Source organism: Rhineura floridana, chromosome 2 (genome assembly GCF_030035675.1).
Source record: "Rhineura floridana isolate rRhiFlo1 chromosome 2, rRhiFlo1.hap2, whole genome shotgun sequence".
In the NCBI taxonomy this organism is placed as follows: Eukaryota; Metazoa; Chordata; class Lepidosauria; order Squamata; family Rhineuridae; genus Rhineura; species Rhineura floridana.
The window spans coordinates 171874752-171899111 of record NC_084481.1 but is presented as its reverse complement, the minus strand read 5'-3'; the positions used below and the strand labels follow the sequence as shown (position 1 = coordinate 171899111).

The following is a 24360-nucleotide window of genomic DNA, read 5'->3' as shown; positions in this document are numbered from 1 at the left end:
ACTGGATAAGGACCAAGGTGCTAGTTCAGGATCACAGTTAGTAGTTCTGCAACTGAGGCAGGAAATTCAGGTTGTCAGCAGTGTCCTTGGAATGACTGGGCAGACCTTTATAGTCTGTGCAGGTCGTGAAGATGGAAACTCTGCCTCTGAATACTGCATCTGGCATTTTCTACAGTGGTTGGCTTTTTCTAGGCCGTGAGGTTTGAAGCTATGGGATTGTTTTGGACAAAGCTCCTCAGGGAACTCCAGAACCTCTGAGGAGGCTGTGGTCCAGTCACTGGGCATCTAGTGGCAGAAGTGTCTCCTTGGGGTTCAAGGATGAGAGGGGGTGCCAGTGGAATTCACATGAGAAAGACCAGGGAGTGGATTTAGCTTCTCCTTAAGGCTGCTATTGTAGGAGGACTCTGCATCTGAAAATTCCTGGTCTAGGGCAATGACAAGATGCTTCAGAATGCTGCTGCTATGCTGTTGACTGGGGCCAGTTATAGAGAATATGGGCCTTTCAGGTTACAGCACCTACACTGGCTGCTGCTCTGTTTCTAGGCATGGTTCAAAGTGCTTATTATGACCAACAGAGCTTTAAATTATTATTATTATTATTATTATTTATTAAATTTATATACCGCCCGACTAGCAATAGCTCTCTGGGCGGTGAACATAAAATAGCATACAAATACAATGAATAACAAAATAATACTAAAATACAATCAACAATCCAATACAATAAACATTTTTAAAAGTAAATCAGTGTAACTTAAAATGCTTCAGAGAATAGGAAGGTTTTGACCTGGCGCCGGAAGGAGAGCAGAGTCGGCGCCAGGCGTACTTCCTCGGGGAGACTGTTCCATAGTTCGGGGGCCACTACTGAGAAGGCCCTAGATCTTGTCATCACCCTCCGGGCCTCCCTGTGAGTTGGAACCCGGAGGAGGGCCTTCGTAGCAGAACGTAGTGCACGGGCCGGTTCATATCGGAAGAGGCGTTCCGCAAGGTATCGTGGTTCCGCACCGTATAAGGCTTTATAGGTTAATACCAACACTTTGAATCTAGCCCGGAAACATATTGGCAACCAGTGCAAGCTGGCCAGAACAGGTGTTATATGCTCGGACCACTTGGTCCTTGTCAGCAATCTGGCCGCCGCATTTTGCACTAGTTGTAGCTTCCGAACTGTCTTCAAAGGTAGCCCTACGTAAAGCGCATTACAGTAATCCAAACGTGAGGTTACCAGAGCATGTACCACTGATGTAAGGTCCTCTTTACTCAAATAGGGACGTAGCTGGGCTACCAACCGAACTTTAAAAGGCTTGGGACCAGGCTCTGAAGGATTATTTCTCTTGTACAAGTATGCCTGGGTATTGAGATCTTCTCTGTCCTGCCCACATCTGATATGCATTTGGCAGGAACCTGAGGGATACTTTAGTGGTTGCATCCAGACTTTGGAACACCCTACTGAGAGTTGTTTTGCCAGCAGATAAAAGCTTTTTACTTAAATAGATATTTGGCGACTAAGTCTATTTGTCTAGTCTTGCTCTGCTGCTCTGTATTTTCATCTGTAAATCTTAATATGTTTTTAACTGGCTGCCACTGTCTGTCTTTTTATATGCTCCTATTTGATTGTTGTATTGTTTTTACTATGTCACTGGTTATGTTCATTGGACTAAGTATGTATTTTATTGTTAACTGCCTTTGAGATTTTACATGGAAATGCAAGATAAACATTTAATTAATAAATAAATAGGATGGTGCTGCATATACAGCCACTAAATATGAGATCTGATGCAATTTACTGAAGCCATAGCTCGGGAAATCAAATTAGAAGGTCAATGGTTTAAAAAGAAAAAAACGTTTTCTAAAGGACTGTCAAATGCATCAGTACTCATTTGATTTTTTTCTACATATAGGGATAAGAATCTTAACATACACAGCTGGATTTCAATTAATTTTATATAGTCATGCAAGGAACTGCACTTCCCTCAAATTTAAGAGCAATTTTTATTATCATGGTTACTAAATCAACAGGCAATGTAACTGTCAAATATTTGGGCTAGATCTTCCAAGGACTGACCAAAAGGCTGCTTTGTTTCATAACAGAGCATTCTTAAGGAAAATGATTGGTAATATTTCTAAAGAATTATTATAGTAGCATAGGGGTGGATGAAACTAATTTAACTGTTATAATTCATTCTGCCAAGAGCACTAATGAATTTAATGGGACTATTGAAGTGGTTAAGGAAAGACTTTCAAACTTCTTCTACTCAAAATGAATAGGGTGACATATGAGACATTTATAGGCCTGGAGTTCATGATATCCTATTGCCAGTGTGATACAGTGGATGGAAGGTGGGGTCACAAAGGTTGATTAAATCCTTCTCAGCCATGAAATTATGGAGTGGCATTTGCTCAGTGTTTATCTTTCACTCTCTTCACTCTCACAGGGTTGTAAAGTAAAAAAGAAGCAGAAATATAAAGCCTTTTACACACTGAAAAGTGCTACAGTAAGCCTATACAACTTAATGATCCACTAAAGCAAATTCATACGACACACCAGATATTGTGGCTTGTCAAGTGCTTATGAGTCCTCCTGTTTTGCTGTTCAAGACACAAAGCAAAACCAGATTTTTACTGAGTCTTTGTGAGCTGCCATACATGGGTGGTGAGCTGCATTCAGTTTAGTTGATCACAAGTTGTGCAAGCTTGTGGCACTGTGATGTGCAGTAGAAAAATAAAGTTATGGCAACTGAGAATACAGTCTGCTTGAAGCTGAAAAATATCAGAAGTATACTAGAAGAAATTATGGGAAGATCTGTGTGCTTGGAAAACCTTATGATGAACCTTATGAAACCCACCCCCGTTTATGTAGTTCATGGACATTCTTTGTAAATTTATGTGCTTTTGCCAAGTTTAAAATAGCAGCACTGATTACTGTTTATATTTGCTCTTCAAGCTTTCTAATCCTTAACAGTGTTACTGTATTAACCCTGTTATACAAATGAGAATACATTTTGATAACTATTAGACGGGTCCTTGTAAAATGGTGTCACACATCGCCTAACAAATAGAACCATTCATATAAAATGATAAAATAGTAATAAAAGTATTATTTATTATGCAACATTTCTGAAAAAACTAATCTCCAAGAAGCAGTAATTGGTAATAAAACATTGTGTATCACCAATTATCTGTTAGCTGTGAACTTGGAGGAGTCATTTTGCATACGTTTAGGCTTCAGGCTTCTATCATTTTCCTGGGAGTAAGCTGTACATAGGGAAGGTGTTGAATTTTGAATCATCATCCACATAATAAATTTCATACCCATAGAAGGAGGCTAGGCTAAGCCCTCTTTAAACTTTTAGTTTTCTGTGAACAAAGAGCTGACCATATGACCATATGATTCTTAGTTCTCTTTCCTGGGCACTGCTAGCCACTCAGCAGTCCCACACCTGCATAGGGCTGAAATAGCAGCCCCCAACCCTTCACTCCTGCCTTGCAACAGGGCTCCCAGCAAACTGTCTCACAAGTCGTCTCCTATAAATCTATTAAAAAACCCAAATGGGGCACCTGGTAGGCAACAATATATAGCACGCATGGACCTATACAAAACATTGGGGCTTCTAAGCTAACTATGCTGTTAGAGCTTAAGTTTGTACAGCTTCAGTTAAAGCAATAAATACCAGCAATAACAACAAAACCAACTTGTATTTGCATCAACTAGTGAAAAGAGGCAAAATATACACACTTTGCCAGATATTTACTTGCAGTCATTACTTAGCCAGCAGAAAATGTTGGGTTTTGACTTCAAGTCTCTATTGTCATTCAAGAATGATATACTATCCAATGACTTTAGACAGGATTACCCATCTAAAGCAGACATCACACACTTGCCATGAAAGGTAATGTGACTACAGGGATTCTGCCCTTTGCTACCAGAGAGACTTGACCTCTATGCCTTATTTAACATATACCAGGAAGAAAGTAGAAAGTCTGCTTAGCTTCCAGTAGGAGGAAAAACATGGTAGAGACCCCCATTTTTTCTTTTTTAAGGCATCTGAAAATCACATATATCATACACTTGAATAGAATTAGGTCATACATAGAGATATTTGTGTCTAGACTAGTTTCCACACAGTTTTCTGATCTGCCCCTTAGCCTGACCTTACCTAAATGTGGCAAAAGTCACAGATTGTATTTATCAGGAGCTCACATTATGTCATTTATAAAAATACGATGTGATGAAGTATGTTGCCCATGTGCAAATGCCTGAGAGTCCTGCTCTTACTTCACGTTTATCAAGGCATATGGGAATACTTTTGAGTTTGGTGGACTTGTCTGTTTTTAATCAGCCTGATAAAGCACAGTGTCCACAGACATAACACACACGCACAGTGAAATGTAAGAATGAATTGCTTGGCTCTTGAAAGGAAAGAAGAGAGAGTTACTCTAGATGCATTCCATCTAATGCAAAAATCAATATATATATATAGTTTACAGTTTGCTAAGATTTATATGGGGCAGGAAAGCAGAGAGGGAGGCACCGCAAATCTTCTCTGGAGGGTTGGAGGAACCCCAGAAGAGAAATCCTTGCACTGATTGAACATTCTCCTTAGTGCTACATTGAATGTGACCCTATGCGTGTTACAAAAAACAAACCAATTATTATACAATTTTTCTTTCAAAGCATGATGATAGTTGATCCTGCTGCTACATTTTTCTATTTATTACATTTATATCCTGCTTTTCTTCTGTGGAACTCAAGGCAGCATATTATATGGGATGCCCCAGGTGGTCTCCCTTCCAGATACTTACCAGATCCAGTTGCCGTATACCCTGTGCCTTCCAGATATACTTCCAAGATAAGGAAAATAAATTTGAACTCCTCCCCAGAACTGACATGTATTACCAACATATTTTGTCTAATGGCCTACAAGAGAATTGGTAAAGCTGTACTGAATTATAGAGACACAATCACAGACTTGCTCCATAGAGGCTTCAATGTCTCAGCGTCAGTGTTTGTTTCAACATATACAAGAGCAGTCACGTAGGCCTTGCACTACAGCAGGGATGGCTAAACCATGGCCCCACAATAGGTTTTTTGTGGGGACTCCAACGCCATATGAAATTTGTCTTTTTAAAAAATATTTGTTTTAAAAAACTGTCAGTTGCCCACAGTGATACTGTGATGCCAAAAAGATCTGTGAACCCCCCCCCAAAGTGTCCTTTTAAAAAAAGGCCTATTTACACTTTGGCCATGCCCACTTTGGCAAGCAGACCCTGGAGGATTAAGCATGAGTCAATATGGCCCTTGGGCCCCAAAAGCCTTAGCCACCTCTGCTCTACAGCATCAGCAATCTGCCACAGTACTGCTCAGTCTCACTGAACTACTATCATTATTATATTTACATTTATTAGCCACTTTATTATCTGCCCTTCATGCAAAGGTCCCAGGGCAGGTTACAACAGTTTTAAAATACATTATTAAAAAAAGTTAAAAACAACCTAAAATCACAACATCACAAAAAAATAAGGGTGGGTCCTAAAAATATACACCTCAGGTGTCAAAGGCCAGGGTAACAAGGCACATCTTCCGCATTCTCTCAAAAATTGTACAGTGAAGATGCCAGGGAGGGAGGGAGGGTGTTCCACAATTTAGAGGCTGCCACAGAAAATGCCCTCTCCCGGGCAACCACCCCCTGAACTCTGAGGGTGGCAGAACTACCAAACGGCCCCCTCTGCTGATTTCAACACCTGAGAGGGTCTGTAAGGTTGGAGGCAGTTTTTCAGACATTTAGGACCTAAATAGCTTAGGGCTTTAAACACTAACATGAGCACCTTGAAGTGGGTCTGGAAACAAACTGGCAACCAATGCAGCTGGGGTTATAAATATTTTAAAGGGAACTCCAGCCAGTAATCTGGCCACTGCATTTTGGTGCAACACCTCAACTGCCTCTCCTTATTCAGATGGAATAGAGGTAGAGCTGGGTGTCATCTGCATATTGATGGCACCTCATTCCAAATCTCCTGATGACAGCTCCCAGTGGCTTCATATAGATGTTAAATAGCATGGGGGACAAGATGGATCCCTGCTGAATACCACAGGACAGTTCCCATGATGCTGACAAATGGCCTCCCATAACTGCTTTTTGGAAGCGGCTGTCAGCTCTACACTACATCAGCAGTGTCAGGGGGGGCTGGAAATTCCTGGGTCTTTGGCAGGGAAGGAAATTGAAATAATAAATAAATAAATAAATAAATAAATAAATCTGCCAGGCCTATCCGAAGCATACTTGCCGAGTCAGAACTCCAGAAGCGAGGTCAATGGAGGTCCGGGATCAATTGCCAAGGAGGTCAGTCAAAGAGATGCTGCAGGGAAACTAGGTCTACACAAAGCCACGCCTGACGTTGCAGTTAGCAACAAGCTGCAGTCAAGGTGTGCCTTATAAAGAGCAGGATGGACAGCAGGTGTGAGCCCTCAGCATTTGGGCCTTAAGGAGACAGGCCTGCCTCTCTTCTGCCTGACCTTCTGCTGTCTACGTTCTGCAGGTGAGGGGGGAGTATCCTGTTCACTGTCTGTGTCTGGCTGCAGGGCCTCTGCTGTCCCTGGGGTGCTCTGCAGCTGAGGGGCAGAAGGAGCTGGATTCTCAGGAGGCTCCTCCGTGTCTCCTGCTGCTCCTGGGTCTGCTGCTGTTACTCCCGAGTCATCCTCATCTGAGGATTCCTCTGACGGGGCCATGACAGCGGCTCTGGAGGTATGAGCGGAACCACTGAAGCACAGTACCCCAAACCCCCACCTCCCTGATACACTTCAGAAGGATACGATGGTTGACAGTATTGAAAGTCCTTAGAGATCAAGGAGAACCAGCAGGGTCACATTCCCCCTTCTCTCTCCTGACAGATGTCATCAACCAGGGCAATCAAGGCAGTTTCAGTGCCACGGCCAGGCCTGAAGCTAAAGTGGAATGGATCCAAGTAATCTGTCTTTAGCCTTCATCAGTTATAGAACATAGGGTTCCCAAATGTTCAGTTGCCACCTGTAAATGTTCCTCCAGTAACAGCAGGGAACAATACTTATCTCTATGCAGTGAAAAGCTTCACTGCTAATTTCTGCAAAATTCATAAAACCAGTTCTGACAAGTTTTGCTGGGTTGTTTGTATGTGTGTGTTTGATAGAGCTGAATCTGAAAATGTTACTGTAAAGTTTTACGTCTCACTCTCCAAACCACCAGGTCAGGTTGTCACCTGCTCATCATTATGAGGAACTCTTAGACAGCACCTTCAGGGTACAATTTTACCCAGCTTTCATGCAGGGATTTACAGTCCCTGGGAGTTTGTAGGGTGGGATCACAGAAGCATTTTTATTTCGTCATGTTTGAAGACACATATTAACTTATGCAAATCAGAGTTTTAACCTTGTGAACTTTTAAGTTAAAGGAAAAGTGATATCAAATATACTGCCATAAAGAGGGGATACACTTGTTAATTCAGACCGTTAAGGGAGCCTCCAGTGTGTCAGTATTTTGTGGTAGGGATTCAAGAGCATACCAGGAAATTTAGGTTTGCTCAATTAAAGTCAACCTAGCACAACAAATCCACTTTAAAACAGAAAATGACTAACTGCAGTTACAGGGAAATCTATTGAAGAGTGTGGAAGGAAGGAATGATTAATAGGAAAACATATAAACTCCCCACAAGCAATCAGGGTGAATACAAGATGAATGCTCATTGTCTAATTAAACTCCCCACAACCTAATCAGAATGAATGCTTTAAAAAGACCAGATATAATTTAACTTCCTTGTAAGCTTTATGGCAGCAAATCAAGATAAATGCTTGATACATAGACAGTCTGCAGGAGCCATAATGGGAGCATAAGAATTATTTAAGCACCTATGAAGTAATACCAAAAGGTACACAATGCCACAAGGTGCCCAAGGAGACTATAAGTTTTTAAAGGTAAATGAGATCAGTATCTGTCTGGAATTGTTAATGCCTATGCAATGCTACCATTATGGACTGAAAACCAAGCAAGAATGGTGGAAATCCAGGCAGTTAGACCTCTTCACATGCTATTCTCATTCTCTCCTCCTGGATTCTACCTGCAGCGTGATCAGGAGCATACACTGGAAATATGCACTTCTCCCAAGCTCCCCTTACACCCATAGTGTGCAATTGTGTATTCTGTGAAATGCACGGTTTTAGCTGTTCAACCAGCAAACTGCACCCAAAACAAGAGAATGGGCACAAGTCTGAAACCACTCCCAAACTCACTACAGTAGGATCTGGGGGCAAGGGGCAACCAACCAGAAAACAGCCATTAGTGGTCAAACGATGTGGGCTGTTTCAATATTCAGTATTTTTTAAAGCTAAACCAAGAACCTTTAGACCAACTGGTGCCTTCTAGTTGTTATTGGAGTTAAGAAGAGCCTAAGAACATAAGAAGAGCCTGCTGGATCAGGCCAGTGGCCCATCTAGTCCAGCATCCTGTTCTCACAGTGGCCAACCAGGTGCCTGGGGGAAGCCCGCAAGCAGGACCCGAGTGCAAGAACACTCTCCCCTCCTGAGGCTTCCGGCAACTGGTTTTCAGAAGCATGCTGCCTCTGACTAGGGTGGCAGAGCACAGCCATCACGGCTAGTAGCCATTGATAGCCCTGTCCTCCATGAATTTGTCTAATCTTCTTTTAAAGCCATCCAAGCTGGTGGCCATTACTGCATCTTGTGGGAGCAAATTCCATAGTTTAACTATGCGCTGAGTAAAGAAGTACTTCCTTTTGTCTGTCCTGAATCTTCCAACATTCAGCTTCTTTGAATGTCCACGAGTTCTAGTATTATGGGAGAGGGAAAAGAACTTTTCTCTATCCACTTTCTCAATGCCATGCATAATTTTATACACTTCTGTCATGTCTCCTGTGACCCGCCTTTTCTCTAAACTAAAAAGCCCCAAATGCTGCAACCTTTCCTCGTAAGGGAGTCGCTCCATCCCCTTGATCATTCTGGTTGCCCTCTTCTGAACCTTTTCCAACTCTATAATATCCTTTTTGAGATGAGGCGACCAGAACTGTACACAGTATTCCAAATGCAGCCGCACCATAGATTTCTACAACGGCATGATGATATCAGCTGTTTTATTTTCAATACCTTTGCTAATTATCGCTAGCATGGAATTTGCCTTTTTCACAGCTGCCGCACACTGGGTCGACATTTTCATCGTGCTGTCCACTACAACCCCGAGGTCTCTCTCCTGGTCGGTCACCGCCAGTTCAGACCCCATGAGCGTATATGTGAAATTCAGATTTTTTGCTCCAATATGCATAATTTTACACTTGTTTATATTGAATTGCATTTGCCATTTTTCCGCCATTCACTCAGTTTGGAGAGGTCTTTTTGGAGCTCTTCGCAATCCCTTTTTGTTTTAACAACCCTGAACAATTTAGTGTCGTCAACAAACTTGGCCACTTCACTGCTCACTCCTAATTCTAGGTCATTAATGAACAAGTTGAAAAGTACAGGTTCCAATACTGATCCTTGAGGGACTCCACTTTCTACAGCCCTCCATTGGGAGAACTGTCCGTTGATTCCTACTCTCTGCTTTCTGCTTCTTAACCAATTCCTTATCCACAAGAGGACCTCTCCTCTTATTCCATGACTGCTAAGCTTCCTCAGAAGCCTTTGGTGAGGTACCTTGTCAAACGCTTTTTGAAAGTCTAAGTACACTATGTCCACTGGATCACCTCTATCTATATGCTTGTTGACACTCTCAAAGAATTCTAATAGGTTACTGAGACAGGACTTTCCCTTGCAGAAGCCATGCTGGCTCTGCTTCAGCAAGGCTTGTTCTTCTATGTGCTTAGTTACTCTAGCTTTAATCATACTTTCTACCAGTTTTCCAGGGACAGAAGTTAAGCTAACTGGCCTGTAATTTCCGGGATCCCCTCTGGATCCCTTTTTGAAGATTGGCGTTACGTTTGCCACTTTCCAGTCCTCAGGCACGGAGGAGGACCCGAGGGACAAGTTACATATTTTAGTTAGCAGATCAGCAATTTCACATTTGAGTTCTTTGAGAACTCTCGGGTGGATGCCATCCGGGCCCGGTGATTTGTCAGTTTTTATATTGTCCATTAAGCCTAGAACTTCCTCTCTCGTTACCACTATTTGTCTCAGTTCCTCAGAATCCCTTCCTGCAAATGTTAGTTCAGGTTCAGGGATCTGCCCTATATCTTCCACTGTGAAGACAGATGCAAAGAATTCATTTAGCTTCTCTGCAATCTCCTTATCGTTCTTTAGTACACCTTTGACTCCCTTATCATCCAAGGGTCCAATCGCCTCCCTAGATGGTCTCCTGCTTTGAATGTATTGATAGAATTTTTTGTTGTTGGTTTTTATGTTCTTAGCAATGTGCTCCTCAAATTCTTTTTTAGCATCCCTTATTGTCTTCTTGCATTTCTTTTGCCAGAGTTTGTTCCCATCATTCCTGACCATGCTGGCTGGAGCTGATGGGTGTTCAACAACAACAGTATCAGTAACTGAGGTTATACTCAAGGTAGTTTGGACTCTCTGCATACAGATATTATAGCAGAATTTATGTTTTTCATGACGATGGATGTCAGATTCAACTTCCAAATCCAAATTCTTGCCGATGTATAGCATTGCCCTGGAAGTACTACAACATATAGTAGTACATATAGTTTCTGGAGACGCCTGAATTGACTACACACGCCCTGGTTACATCCCGGATGGACTACTGCAACGCACTCTACGTTGGGCTGCCCTTGAAGACTGTTCGGAAGCTAAAATTGGTTCAACGTGCTACAGCTAGGTTGCTGACCGGGGCTAGTTTTCGTGTTCACACGACTCCCGTTACAGCAACTTCACTGGTTGCCGATTTGCTTCCGGACCCAATTCAAGGTGCTGGTGATGTCCTTTAAAGCCCTTCACGGCTTGGGCCCTGTCTATCTGTCCGATCGATTGTCTGTTTACGAAACCCCCGTCCCTTGAGATCCGCTAATGAGTTTCTTCTTACAATTCCGCCAGTTTCACTAGTTCGTCTTTCAGGGACTAGAGATAGAGCATTCTCAGCTGTTGCTCCTAGACTCTGGAACTCGGTACCTGCGGACATACGTTCTGCCTCTTCGCTTTTGTCATTTCGCCGCCTGGTTAAAACGTTTTTATTCCAGATTGCATTTAATTTAAATGAATAATTAGAGTTTTTAAGTATTGGATTGGGCTTACTGTGACCTCTAAATATAGAGATTGTAATTTTATTGCTGTATTTGTGCTTTTATCTACATGTTTTATTATGTTGTTCGTCGCTCTGAGTTTCTGTGAAAATAGAGCGGCTTATAAATATTTTTAATACATTTTTTAATAAATATATTCAAAACCACTTAAACAACTGCACTTTTCCTTTACAAAGTGAAATTGCAAATAATAAAAATGCCTCCATTTAGACGTGCTGATTAGGAAAATGAATGTGGTGCATTGCAAGGAATAATGTAGGACACAGTAATGAATTAATTTACAAGCATAAGAAAATATAACCAACAAAACCCTAACTCTGGCTTTTAAAAATGTCTCTCAGGAAAATATTCCGAGATCCAGCATGAGCTATTTAAATGCTGTGTCTCTGTGAAGAAAAGAATTTCATCAGGATATGTATTATGAAGTGCAATTCAGCACAGCATTGATCACAGATATTGTCTATTGATTTGTGCCACCTGATTTACACTTTGGCTTCATTAACTATAACTCAAGGTTTCTTGAACAAAAATGCTTTAGAAGACCACAAACGTATTTTGGAAAGTTGTCACTCTGTTCTCTATGAATCTGTGTCCTGACCTACTCTGTTGGATTCAGACTCAGAGGCAGACTGTGCTTTTTTCACATTGTGTTTAATACGAAACTTAACACCAAAGCATTACATAGATCAGCTTACAGGTAACATGGGCCTCTCCAACATTACAGGAGATTACTAGGCATGGCTACTCAAGCGAAACCATTGTCGCAGCAACCTGACATGCCCCCTGGAAAATGGAAATGGACTGCCTTCAAGTCGATGCCCACTTATGGCTACCCTACGAATAGGGATTTCATGGTAAGCGGTATTCAGAGGGGGTTTACCACTGCCTCCCTCTGAGGCTAGTCCTCCCCAGCTGGCTAGGGCCTGCTCAGCTTGCCACAGCTGCACAAGCCAGCCTCTTCCTTGTCCGCAACTGCCAGCTGGGGGGCAACTGGACTCCTTGGGACTTTGCACGGCTGTAACCCCTGAGCCACTCACTGTGGGGGGGGTGATCTTTAGCTGGCCTTTTACATCCAGAAGACATGAGCGGGGATTTGAACTCACAGACTCTGGACTCCCAGCCAGGCTCTCCTCCACACTGTGATATACCAGCTAAGTCCCATAGGGCCAATTAAATAGGAGCCGGGCAGGCTTACTACTTGCACAGAAACTGCCTTTCAGATCGGGAATGGGCCAGTAAGCGGGCACTCTGTCATACGGGTGGGTGAGTGACTCCCGTCTGCTCATGCCGTACTCGCTAACAGGGAAGAGACACATCAACCAGTTCTTTCCCATCTCCTCCTCTGGGATCACTGCCTGTTCCTCCCTCTCTGAACAAGGAGCCGGGGCCAGCCCAGGAGGGCAATGCTAGGTATGAGGCTGCTGGTGAGAGCATAAAGCAAACAAAAGTCATTTATTATTGAGAAAGTGAAATGTTACATTTACACTTACATGAAAAAGGCTTTTCATGTTCAGAAAATGTACATAGCATATTATAACTGCAAAATTCAAGAAATTATGTCTATATATTAGGGTTGCCAGGTCTCTAGTTCTCGCCCAGAGACTCCAGATTTTGGGTCCTCTCCGGATCTCCGGGTGAGTCACCTTATTCTCTGGACTCTCAACTTTCATTTATAACAAAATTAAGTTTCTAGGTTGTCTGGTTCAAGAGATATACACTAAAATGTCACACACACACACAACTTCTGTTAAATATGCTGTAGCTCAGTGCTCTAAGCCACCCTTTCAGGTTTGTAGCCAATAAGTGAAGTCAAGGTTGTGATTGACAAGGGATTTCTTGACCTTCGGGCAGTACCTAGATCCCACTGCAAGGCCAGAAAACTGTTGGTTTTTTCCTGCTTATCTGAAAATCTCATAAATTGAGTAAGTATACAGCTTTCAGTCTTTTTCTTTCTTGTGTGCAGGGGCACACAAATTTAAATTTTCTTGGGCTGTCGAAGAGGACAGTGTTTTGAAAACCTTCTCAATATGAAGCTTTAATCCAACCCTCGCTTTTCTGGGAATAAAGCTGCAATACTAAACCCACATATCTGGAGTAAACCCCATTGAATTCAATAGGACTTACTTTTGAGTAGACATGGTTAGGATTGTGCTATAAATTAATGGGACTTTTGAATGAACATAGGAAAGGATTGTGTTTGTGCTGTAAATCTCTTCCCCTCCAATTCTATTTTTTAAAGCAACTAGGCAGGACTTACTTACGTATCATTGCTTTTATTATGTAGGAAACTAATAGTGATTTAATTTTTTTTAAAAAATGTTCTGCAATAACCAACTGGTTTTGACAATAAACTATTATATGGGGTGTATGAATTTTTACATCTCCTCGTGTGCATGTGTGCGAAGTCTTTCCAACAACCCTGTGAGGTAGGGTTACTGACTGGAAATCAAGGCAGCTCACAGTAAGAAACAAATCCCTTTTAAATCCAGTTACCATAAAAACAAGTATAAACAGTTGCAAAACAGCTCAAGGTGATATGATTCTGAATTTTGGGTTGGGTGAGTGAAGCTCCTTATCACTTGAGGTTGCAGTTCTGTGCATGCTTCCCTGTTTGAGTAAGCCGCATTGAATACACTGGGACTTGTTTCTGAGTAAACAAACATAGGATTGCACTATAAATATCTTTACAGGTTGTGTAAATATTTATGTAAACATCTTTGACTGTCATGTTTACATAAATATTTCTTCATACTATGTCCAGATAAGTATCTTGTTTTACACTATGGTTGTACATGATTATTTCATCTATATTTTAAGTGTGCCCTTCTTTCGTGGTGTGGTCATGGTTCCCCTCTGTTTTTTTTTTCATCCTGAGGAGCAGATTTAGGCTGAGAGATGGTGAGTAGCCCATGGTCACTCAGTAAACTTTATAGCTCATTTCCATTTTGAAAAATGAATTAAAATGGTTTACATGCAGGCAAAGTTTATTAAGTAGATCCACACAGTATTTTTAAAGCGCATCCAGCTCATATTTAAAGCACATGACGTCCCCTGAAGAGTCCTGGGAAGTGTAGTTTCCCCCTCAGTTATAGTTCTCACCGCCCTTAACAAACTATAGTTCCCATAATTCTATGGTGTGATTCATGTGATACAAATGTGTGTTGAATGTGCTTCAAATGAATGGTGTGGATCTGTCCTAGGTATGATGTGCATTCATTCGTTAGTGAATTGAAAAGAACAATTTTAAGATACTTTTTTAAACAGGGGAAGGGTGGTGGCTCAGTGGTAGGGCATATGCTTCACATGCAAAGGTCTAAAATTCAACTTCTGGAAAAGACTATTGTCTGGAATCCTGGACAGCCAATGCTAACCCATGTCATCAGTACTGAGGTAGATGGAAGCAAATGGCCTGAGTTGGTATAAGGCAGATTCCTTTGTTCCTAAAAGTGGAAAGGGACCCAAGGACAACAATGACCCCAAACTTTATTTATGTATTTTTTTTTACAATATTTATATACCACTTTACCGTAATAAATCTCAAAGCAGTTTACAGAAGGAATTAAAACAATAAAATTACTGGCAAAAACAGTTACATATTTAAAAACATGAAAAATAATAAAACCAACAATGAGTTAAAAACAGATAAAAACCACAATAGCTTCTACATGCCTGGGTAGGCTTGCCTAAACAAAAATGTTTTGAGCAGGTGCTGAAAAGAGTAGAATGGAGGCATCTGCCTAATGTCAATAGGCAGGGTGTTCCAAAGCATAGGTACTGCCACACTAAAGGACCAATTTCTTACAAGAGCAGAACAAGTACTATGTAGCACCCGTAACATGGAAAGCACACCTTGAACTTGGCCTGGTAGCAAATAGCCAATAAGGGCAGATTTCAGAGTAGAGGTATTATATGCTGACAGGGTCTCACTCATGTCAGCAATCGTGCCACAGCATTCTGTACCAACTGCAGCCCTCGGGTCAGGTTGTGCTGCATGAGGATTTCTGTAACCTTGGCTGACCCACTGCCAGGATTTTTTTTAGTTTTCGTTAAGAATCTTGACTGGTTGTGGGGTGTGGAGTTTTCTGCCTTACTTACAGAAATCTTGTTGTGGTTGGTGTGATATTGTATTTAGGAAATCATCACTCTCTTTTGTTTTTCTTGTTCTGTTTGCATTTCACTCCCTTACATTCATAAAAGCAACAACAGTGGTTCCATGAGCTCAGCTCAACCCCCTTAATTAAACCCTTGTGGGTTGCATGACAGTTTGTTTCTTACCCAATAGTGGTAAAAGACAATTCACATACTCGGAAGTGTGGCTGCAATTGTTGTTCCCAAGCTGCTGCCTGTGAAGGCAGACCAAACCTTTTTTTTCCCCTCTGTCATTTATTACTAACTGGAATTGGGTTGGCTGTCAAAGTGAGTTTATAGCAGTCCATAGGGTAGGCAGAAAAGGGTAGAGAAACTTAACTCATACTCATTTCTCAAATCTCTCCCTGCAGTGAAGAGTCAAGTGTGTAAAGAAGTTAGGAGCAGCCACACTAAAAGGGAGGCAGGGCATTCTAGGCAGGGGGTTGCCTACCCTGCTATGATATCAATATCTTTGCAGAGGATCTCTAGTCAAGTCTTACCAACAGCACAATCCTAAAAATATCTACCCAGAAGTAGTTTGAAGTTTATTGAAACTGTATATAGCCATAGGCTGTTACAGAAGAATCACAACATAAAAATGCATAAACAATATATAATATAGTACATACAAGCGGTATAACATTAACTCAAATTAAAACTTTTAAAACTTGTAATAATCATAAATTTTTAACATAGCTGGCTCTGAGTTTCTTTGCTGCCAGAGCAAAGTTTGCAGTAGCGATTATTATGTGCGGTTGGTCTGAGGATAACAGAAAAACTACAGACTGGGACTCAGTTAAGTCTGTAAGCATTGGGACTAAGAATTTGTTTCTTGGGGCTCTAAATAAAGGACAAATTAGCATGTAGTGGATTAAATCCTCAGGGACCTTACAGCCTGAAACACATAGGCGGTTGGCGTATGGGATTCCAAGGTATCTGCCCTGTAGGTACGCAGAGGGCATAACCTGGAATCTTAACTCCGTGTAGGCTCTGCGAAGTGCGGCCTTTGTCAGAATGTCGAGGTAAGGAGCCCACTCATGATTGGTTTTAAAAAGTGGGAACCAGGAAGAAAAGCGTGCTGAAGAAATAGCAGTATTGTCTTGTTGGGCCTCAAACTCAAAGATCTGATTACGGAGTGCCCTAGGATTAAGATTGTTAAGAAAATTATCTGTTAAATCGTAACTAGTAGCTATGGTGGTAAAATGAGTTGCCCATCCTCCATTTTGCAACTGTTCCTCCCAGCAAAGTTTGGCCAAAGATCGTGACTTATTTGTGGTTAATTTCTGCCAATAACGTAGTGTCGGAAGGCAGAGCTGGGGTCCCAATCCCGGGGAGCTGGATCCCGGAGAGTTGGGAGAAGAGTATTCGGATGGATGGCAGAGGGAAGGGGGAGGAACTTCCCCCCTCTGGAGCGAAGACGAAACAGAGGAACTGCCAGTGATAAGGTCGCTTAGCAACGGGGAGCCTGAGCCCTCCCTGGACATTCTCACGCCTCCCCCTCTTTCAGGCTCAGAGCAAGAGGGGGAAGAGGGAGGGCTGCTCACAGCCGAAAAGCAGGGAGGCAGTTTACCATCAGCCCCTCCCCTATCCCCCATCCTGGAATTGGAAACTTCAGAAGAGGAGGGGGTGATGCTTCCCCCCTCACCGCGCACACGCAGACAGCTGAAAAGACAGGAGAGAAGGGAGGGAAGGCGGGCAGTACCTGAGGGGCAGTTAAGAAGGAGCGAAAGATGCGAGCCCGTTTGGCCCCTTCTTAAAGAACAGGTGGGAAGAAGTCCCTTGCTCTGTCAACTTTCTCCCAATGCCGCAGGACCTGTATCCCTGTATTGCTTCATGAGAAAACGCAGTCTTTGTTTGGACATTACCCTAATAAAACATGAATTAACTACAATCGTTGGTCTGGTTCCTGAGTCACATCCTGGGCCTGACACGTAGGTATGACAGGTCTATTCTGGCCTTTAAAGTGGGTAGGTTGAGTTCAGCCCTAATGTGAGTTGCAGGTGTGCATTTAGGTAAGGCCAAAATTTGCTTAAATATATTATTTTGAATTTTCTCTAGGGCAGGACGTAAAACGGGACCCCAGATTTCGGAACCATATAGAATCATTGGGAGGAATTTTACTACGTATAGATTGAAAAATGGTCTTACCAATTGGCCACCTCTGGAGTAAAAGAATTTTTTCAGTTGACCTAGAGTCTTAATTGCAAGCAGCTTAATGTAAACCAAGTGATGGGACCATGACAAGTTGTTATTGATATGGATACCCAGGTATTTAAAGGTGTTTACCTGCTCTAAGTGATGACCATTCAGGTGCCAAGTATGCTTAGTTCTACTATTTTTCCCACACACCATTATTTTGGACTTAGAGTAATTAATTTGTAACAAATGTGCATCACTAAATTCGAGGAGGGAGTGTAACATACGCTTCAAGCCTATCCTGTTTAGGGACAGAAGAACTAAGTCATCAGCGTACAGAAGAACCGGGATTTTCCTCTCCTTGACCGAGGGACTACCCAGAAGTAAGTCCTGTTGAGTTTTATGGGTCTTAGCCCCTTAGTAAGCGTGTTTAGAATTACAGCCTTCAGGGACATCCATCTTTACTCCTGAGTGCTCCCATCTAACATCTCCACAACAGTAGGCTCTCTTCCTATAATGGCCTTCTGGTGACCAGCGTGGCCTGAAGGCACTTAAACCCTTCTTGCCAGAAGCGAGTTGGCTAGATTAAATGTTCCCTACCCAGGCTCTATCTTTTTACTAAGATTTCTATCTTAATTTTCAATCAGAGAAATGTTTTTGTTTGAATTGTATACTCCGAGCACCTGTGGTTGATGCTTAATGTATCATGCTTAATGACATCACTAGGGCCCACCCCCATGACATCACTAGGGCCTGCCCCTGAAATCTCAGGGTTTGGGATGCTTCTGACCTGACAACCCTACTATATATCTAAAACCGGATTGGACAATCCCCAAGGGCTACATTCCCTCAGATAAAGGACTTGGGGGTGTGCACCAGGGCAGGTGGGGAGTGTGACCTGGGGATGTGGTACGAATCCCAACAACCACATAGGGAGGCTTGAAGGTCCACATTCATTTCTGGGCCCAAGGTTCCCCACCCCTTATCTAAAAGAATGATTTATTAATGGTTTAAAAAATTCATTTTAAATTGTATCAGGGACCCAAATCAGATGCTGTTCAAGTACAAAAATAATAAATCAAATCATTAACAATTTGCTGCTTTTTCATTACACCCAAAATCAGCTACCTGAGGCAGCCACCTCACTGCTTAATGGTACGAGCAGCCCTGTGGATTGGCCCTGCAACAAAGCAAATTATACAAGGTAAAAGTGACAGAAAAAGACAAACTTAATGTGGTTGGGTAGATAGCTGCCTTGAAAATGTCTCTTCTACCAAAACTATTGTTTCTCTTTCAGACACTTTCTATCCACGTATCTCCTAGTTTCAGGCTGAGGAATGGGACCCAGTTTGTGTAAGACTGGGCCCACATTTTTCTCGTTTCCCTTTTCATCCTGACATTATTTTCAATCTCATAACTTGCTATTATTAGGATTGCAATCATTTCCCCCTTCTTTTATGTTTTCCATATTCCCCCAATTCCCTGTCCCCAATTTCCCCCATTAGAATTCCCCAATTCTACAATGCTTTGGTTCATTTCGCTTCTCCCACATACACATTCCTCCCCCCTTTTCTGCTATAAAGCAACATTTTCAGGCACATTTAATTCAATGCAGGTGTTGAAAACAATCAGTTTTCATCTAGGTTTAATGATTTGCAGACTGCATTTGTCATAAAGATTTTAGGTGGAAATATGCAAAACTATTGGTAAAGATCACATAATTGATTTCAGAGGGGGGGGAATAATCAAACACTACCCCAGTTGTTAAGGGTTCACCTGAAATGTTTACATGACAGGTTGCAGCCTTTGTAGCCTAAATTAACTCATTGCAGGAGACATTCATTTATTAAGTTTGTGTTAATGATTAATTGCATTGTATTTAAAGATGTGGTAGCAGCTGTAGGCTATTTCTAGCTAGTTCACCTTGTTACAATAATTAACTTTTTAAATTGAACAATTTTACCTAGCTACAAAAATGGATTGGGGAAGGGATGGTTTTGTAGTCTACACTCACTGCTTCTTCTTAGTTTTCATTGAAGGATTGTCTTAAGGCAAGTTTAAAAGCAAGGTTTGCATAAACCATTCTTTAAAAAAATTGTATTAATTAAAATATTCATAACCCACCTTTCGATTTAAAAATCTCCGAGGAACCATACAAAGTGTATGAAAAACAATACATTAAACTTATCATATAAAAACAAGTTAAACTTAATAAAAGATCACAATGGAAATTCCACTCAGCAGCAGCAGTATATTTTCCCATCACAGAGCATCCCAAAGCCCTCTGAAGTGGCTCACTTTAATCTAATGCCTAACAGTCAGCAAGAAAAGAGAGGGGCAAACTTCCTTAGAGAAATTGTTCACAGAAAGGACATGATCCAATGGGTCGTGCAACAGGTTCTTCAAACTTGCGTGCAGGATTCTTTTTATTATTATTATTATTAGTGAGAAAACTAAAAAGCTGATGAGGAAAAAAAATAGCTACTAACATACTAGACTAGGATCCAAAGGCGCATTTGGTGCCGCATCACAAACATGGCTTGTCATGCAGTTTGCATCTGTGTTCATACACACATGTGAGGGCTAGGCTAATCAAGAGCAACACTTGAAGTACTATTGCTCATATCAAATTATTCTTGTGGTTCTTTGGATTCAGGCCTTTATATGTAGTCCATGCTCTGGTAACCTTCCATTTGGATTACTGTACAGTGCTTTCAGTGTGGCAGCACCAACACTTTGGAACTCCCTGCCTACTGGCATCAGATAGGCACCTTTGCTGTATGATTTTCAGCGCAAGCTTAACACGTTTTCATTTTAGGCAAGGCTATCCACACACGTAGATGTTGATGTGTTTTGATCTCTTTTTAGTTTATTGTCTTTTAAGTGTTTAAGTTATTAAGTGTTCAACTGTTTCATTGATATTTTTTATATTTCTTGTAAACTGCTTAGAGATATTGTTACAATCAAGCAGTATATAAACTTTGTTTAATAAATAATAAAATATATTTATTATTTGATTTATACCCCGCCCTTCCTCCCAGCAGGAGCCCAGGGCGGCAAACAGAAACACTAAAAACACTTTGAAACATCATAAAAACAGACCTTAAAATACATTAAAACAAAACGTTAAAAACATTTTTAAGAAGTTTTATAAATATAAATATATATAAAAAAATATGAGGCTACTTTGAAGACAATTTAGAAACTGGAACTAGTGCAGAATATGGCAGCCAGAATTTTGACCAACACAGCCAGTAGGAATCTGCATTAGTCTACCAAACCCAATTCAGTGTGTTATTTATTTCTTATTTATTTATTAAATTTATATCCCAGCCTTCCTCCCAGTAGAAGCCCAGGGAGGCACATAAATCCTTAAATGACTTAGGGCACAATCCAAGTTACCTTTCCACTGGGCTGGGGGGAGGTGGTTGCCATAGTGCTCTAGCTGCACTGGCACATTCCCTGAACCACTGGGGATGGCCAGCCCGGCAGAAGCAGGGCTGGTGGTAGCTCCGAAAATGCAGTATTCCGGGGGCATGGTAGGGACACAGCCACAGGGGGACATATGCAAGTTCCTCGAGTTCAGAGCCTTCCCCTGGGTCCCAATCCGCCTGGAAACTCCACCAGCGAAAAGGTTAGCATAGTAAACAAAATTATAATGGGTGTCTATGGGGAGCACTTACTCCCAAGCAGCTCCTGATGGAGCTGGCGCTCAGCTGGGCTAATGGCTCCCGAACGGGAAGTGGGTGTCTTAGGTGTTGGATTTTACTGTTGTCATGTTTTACATTGTAATCTGCTCTGGGACCATGAACTAATGAATGGCTAGATAGAAATAGAAATAATAAATATAACCACTCTGTTGTTACATTCATTTATATTTATTTTTCCCCAATATAATTTTTAAAGGTTCAGTCTTCAAATCCTTGGGGAAGGTCTTTCGAACATCATCAGACAACATTAGATGTTTTCATTCTCCTTTGCAGCGGGGTTTGTCTGTCTACAACATAAGATATATGGTTCATATGATTGTTAGACTTCCTTGGTCATAATGAAATAGTGTGCAGCTGCCCCTCCCAATACTGCATTTTCTTAAAACTCCTTTTGTTTTCAGAGTGTTTACTCATCAATGCTTCCTTAAAACAACAATTTACCATAGAATGGGAGGGAAGGAGAGAAAAGACCTCAGTTGAGTTGCACACACTGGAGGTTGGGTTATAATATAGTTTGAAAATCAAAACAGTGTTCTATGATTCCATAGTGTCATGGAGTTATTACTAAAAACACAATACCATTTGGAAGGTTCACACTGAAATCAGTGAAGTTAGAGAATGCTTTGTGCAGATTCTGTTCTGGAATAGTGAAATCAATTAAGATTAGGGCAACCTTTCCCAACTAGTGGGCAACCAGATGTTGTTGGACCACAACTCCCATCAGCCTCAGCCAACACTGCCAATGGTCAGGAAAGATGGGAATTGTGGTCCAACAACATCTGGTAGCCCACTAGTTGGGAAACACTGGATTAGGGTAAGTGAAAAATCAAAAGCAAAACTGTATGTTTAGTTTTAACACTACCGGTTTATAATCATAGAATAGTAGAGTTGGAAGGGGCCTATAAGGCCATCAAGTCCAACCCCCTGCTCAATGCAGGAATCCAAATCAAAGCATTCCCGACAGATGGCTGTCCAGCTGCCTTTTGAATGCCTCCAGTGTCGGACAGCCCACTGCCTCTCTAGGTAATTGATTGCATTGTCGTATGGCTCTAACAGGAGGTTTTTCCTGATGTCCAGTCAAAATCTGGCTTCCTCCAACTTGAGCCCATTATTCTGTGTCCTGCACTCTGGGATGATTGAGAAGAGATCCCGGCCCTCCTCTGTGTGACAACCTTTCATGTACTTGAAGAGTGTTATCATATCTCCCCTCAAGTCTTCTCTTCTCCAAGCTAAACATGCCCAGTTCTTTCAGTCTCTCCTCATAGGGCTTGGTTTCTAACCCCCTGATCATCTTTGTTGCCCTCCTCTGAACCCGTTCCAGTTTGTCTGCATCCTTCTTGAAGTGCGGAGACCAGAACTGGACGCAGTATTCAAGATGAGGCCTAACCAGTGCTGAATAGAGGGGAACTAATACGTCACACGATTTGGAAACGATACTTCTGTTAATGCAGCCTAATATAGCGTTTGCCTTTTTTGCAGCCACATCACACTGTTGACTCCTATTCAGCTTGTAAGGAGCGGTGAGGGCGGCGAAAAAACAACATTTTGCTGCCACTATTCAGTCATCTCTTTCCCGCTCAGCGGAGCTTTTTAGACTCGTCCGAGGGCTACTTCACTCTGGCCCTCAGGACATGGTAGAGACATCAGTGGCCCGCTGTAATGAGTTTGCTGGACACTTCCAGAATAAGATCTTATGCATCCGCCGGAACTTAGACTCCCAGTTTACAGCAGTGGATCCTAGTGAGGTGTGTGGAGCACAGTCTTGTCATGTTTTATTGGATGAGTTTCAGCTGGTGCAGCTCGAGGACGTGGACAAGGTGCTCGGACAGGTACGTGCAACCACTTTGGTACTCGATCCTTGCCCCTCTTGGCTAATAAAAACTAGCAGGGATGGAACAGCTAGTTGGGCCAGGGAAGTGATAAATGCCTCTTTACAGGAGGGAGTGGTCCCTGGCTGCCTGAAAGAGGCGGCAGTGAGACCACTTCTGAAAAAACCTTCCTTGGACCCAGAAAATTTCAACAGCTACAGACCAGTAGCGAATGTTCCATTCCTGGGCAAGATCTTGGAACGAGTGGTTGCGGGCCAGCTCCAGGCGCTATTGGATGAAACTGATTATCTAGATCCATTTCAATCGGGTTTCAGGCCCGGTTTCGGCACCGAGACAGCCTTGGTCGCCCTGTATGATGACCTATGTCAGGAGAGGGACGGAGGGAGTGTAACTCTGTTGATTCTCCTTGATCTCTCAGCGGCTTTTGATACCATCGACTATGGTATCCTTCTGGAGAGGCTCATGGAGTTGGGAGTTGAAGGTACTGCTTGGCAGTGGTTCCGCTCCTACTTGGCGGGTCATCTCCAGAGGGTAGTGCTTGGGGAACATTGCTCGACACCGTGGGTTCTTCAATGTGGAGTCCCACAGGGGTCAGTTCTGTCCCCCATGCTTTTCAACATCTACATGAAGCCATTGGGTGCGGTCATCAGGAGTTTTGGAGTGCGTTGTCATCAGTACGCTGATGACACGCAGCTCTACTTCTCCTTTTCATCTTCTTCAGGTGAGGCTGTCAATGTGCTGAACCGTTGCCTGGCTGCGATAATGGACTGGATGAGAGCTAACAAGCTGAGGCTCAATCCAGACAAGACTGAGATGCTGTTGGTGGGTGGTTTCTCTGATCAGATGGTGGATATACACCCTGTCCTGGACGGGGTTACACTCCCCCTAAAGGAGCGGGTTCGCAGTCTGGGAGTTCTTTTAGATCCTTCCCTGTCACTCGAGGCTCAAGTAGCCTCGGTGGCACGGAATGCGTTCTACCAACTCCGGTTGGTAGCCCAGCTATGCCCCTATCTGATCAGGGAGGACATCACATCAGTTGTACATGCTCTGGTAACCTCGCGTTTGGATTACTGCAATGTGCTCTATGTAGGGCTGCCTTTGAAGACAGTTCGGAAGCTACAGCTAGTGCAAAATACGGCGGCCAGACTGATAACAAGGACCAAGCGGTCCGAACACATAACACCTGTTCTGGCTCGCTTGCACTGGCTACCAATACGCTTCCGGGCCAGATTCAAAGTGTTGGTTTTAACCTATAAAGCCTTATACGGTGCGGGACCACAATACCTGCTGGATCGCCTCTCCCAATACGAATCTGCCCGTACACTGCGTTCTAC

The 24360-nt window shown here is 42.4% G+C and overlaps 1 protein-coding gene across 10 annotated transcripts in view; it reads right to left on the bottom strand.

The window, feature by feature from the left end:
• FSIP1 (fibrous sheath interacting protein 1) overlaps positions 1 to 24360 on the bottom strand; it is a 156073-nt gene that overhangs the window by 40427 nt on the left and 91286 nt on the right. Inside the window, exon 15 of one of the 10 annotated variants that reach the window (XM_061611475.1) lies at positions 21345 to 21484. The exons of the other annotated variants lie outside the window; for them this stretch is intronic. The gene's annotated coding sequence lies outside the window, so the exon portion shown is untranslated. Of the gene's footprint in view, positions 1 to 21344; positions 21485 to 24360 lie in introns of those variants that run through there. 10 annotated transcript variants of the gene reach the window in all.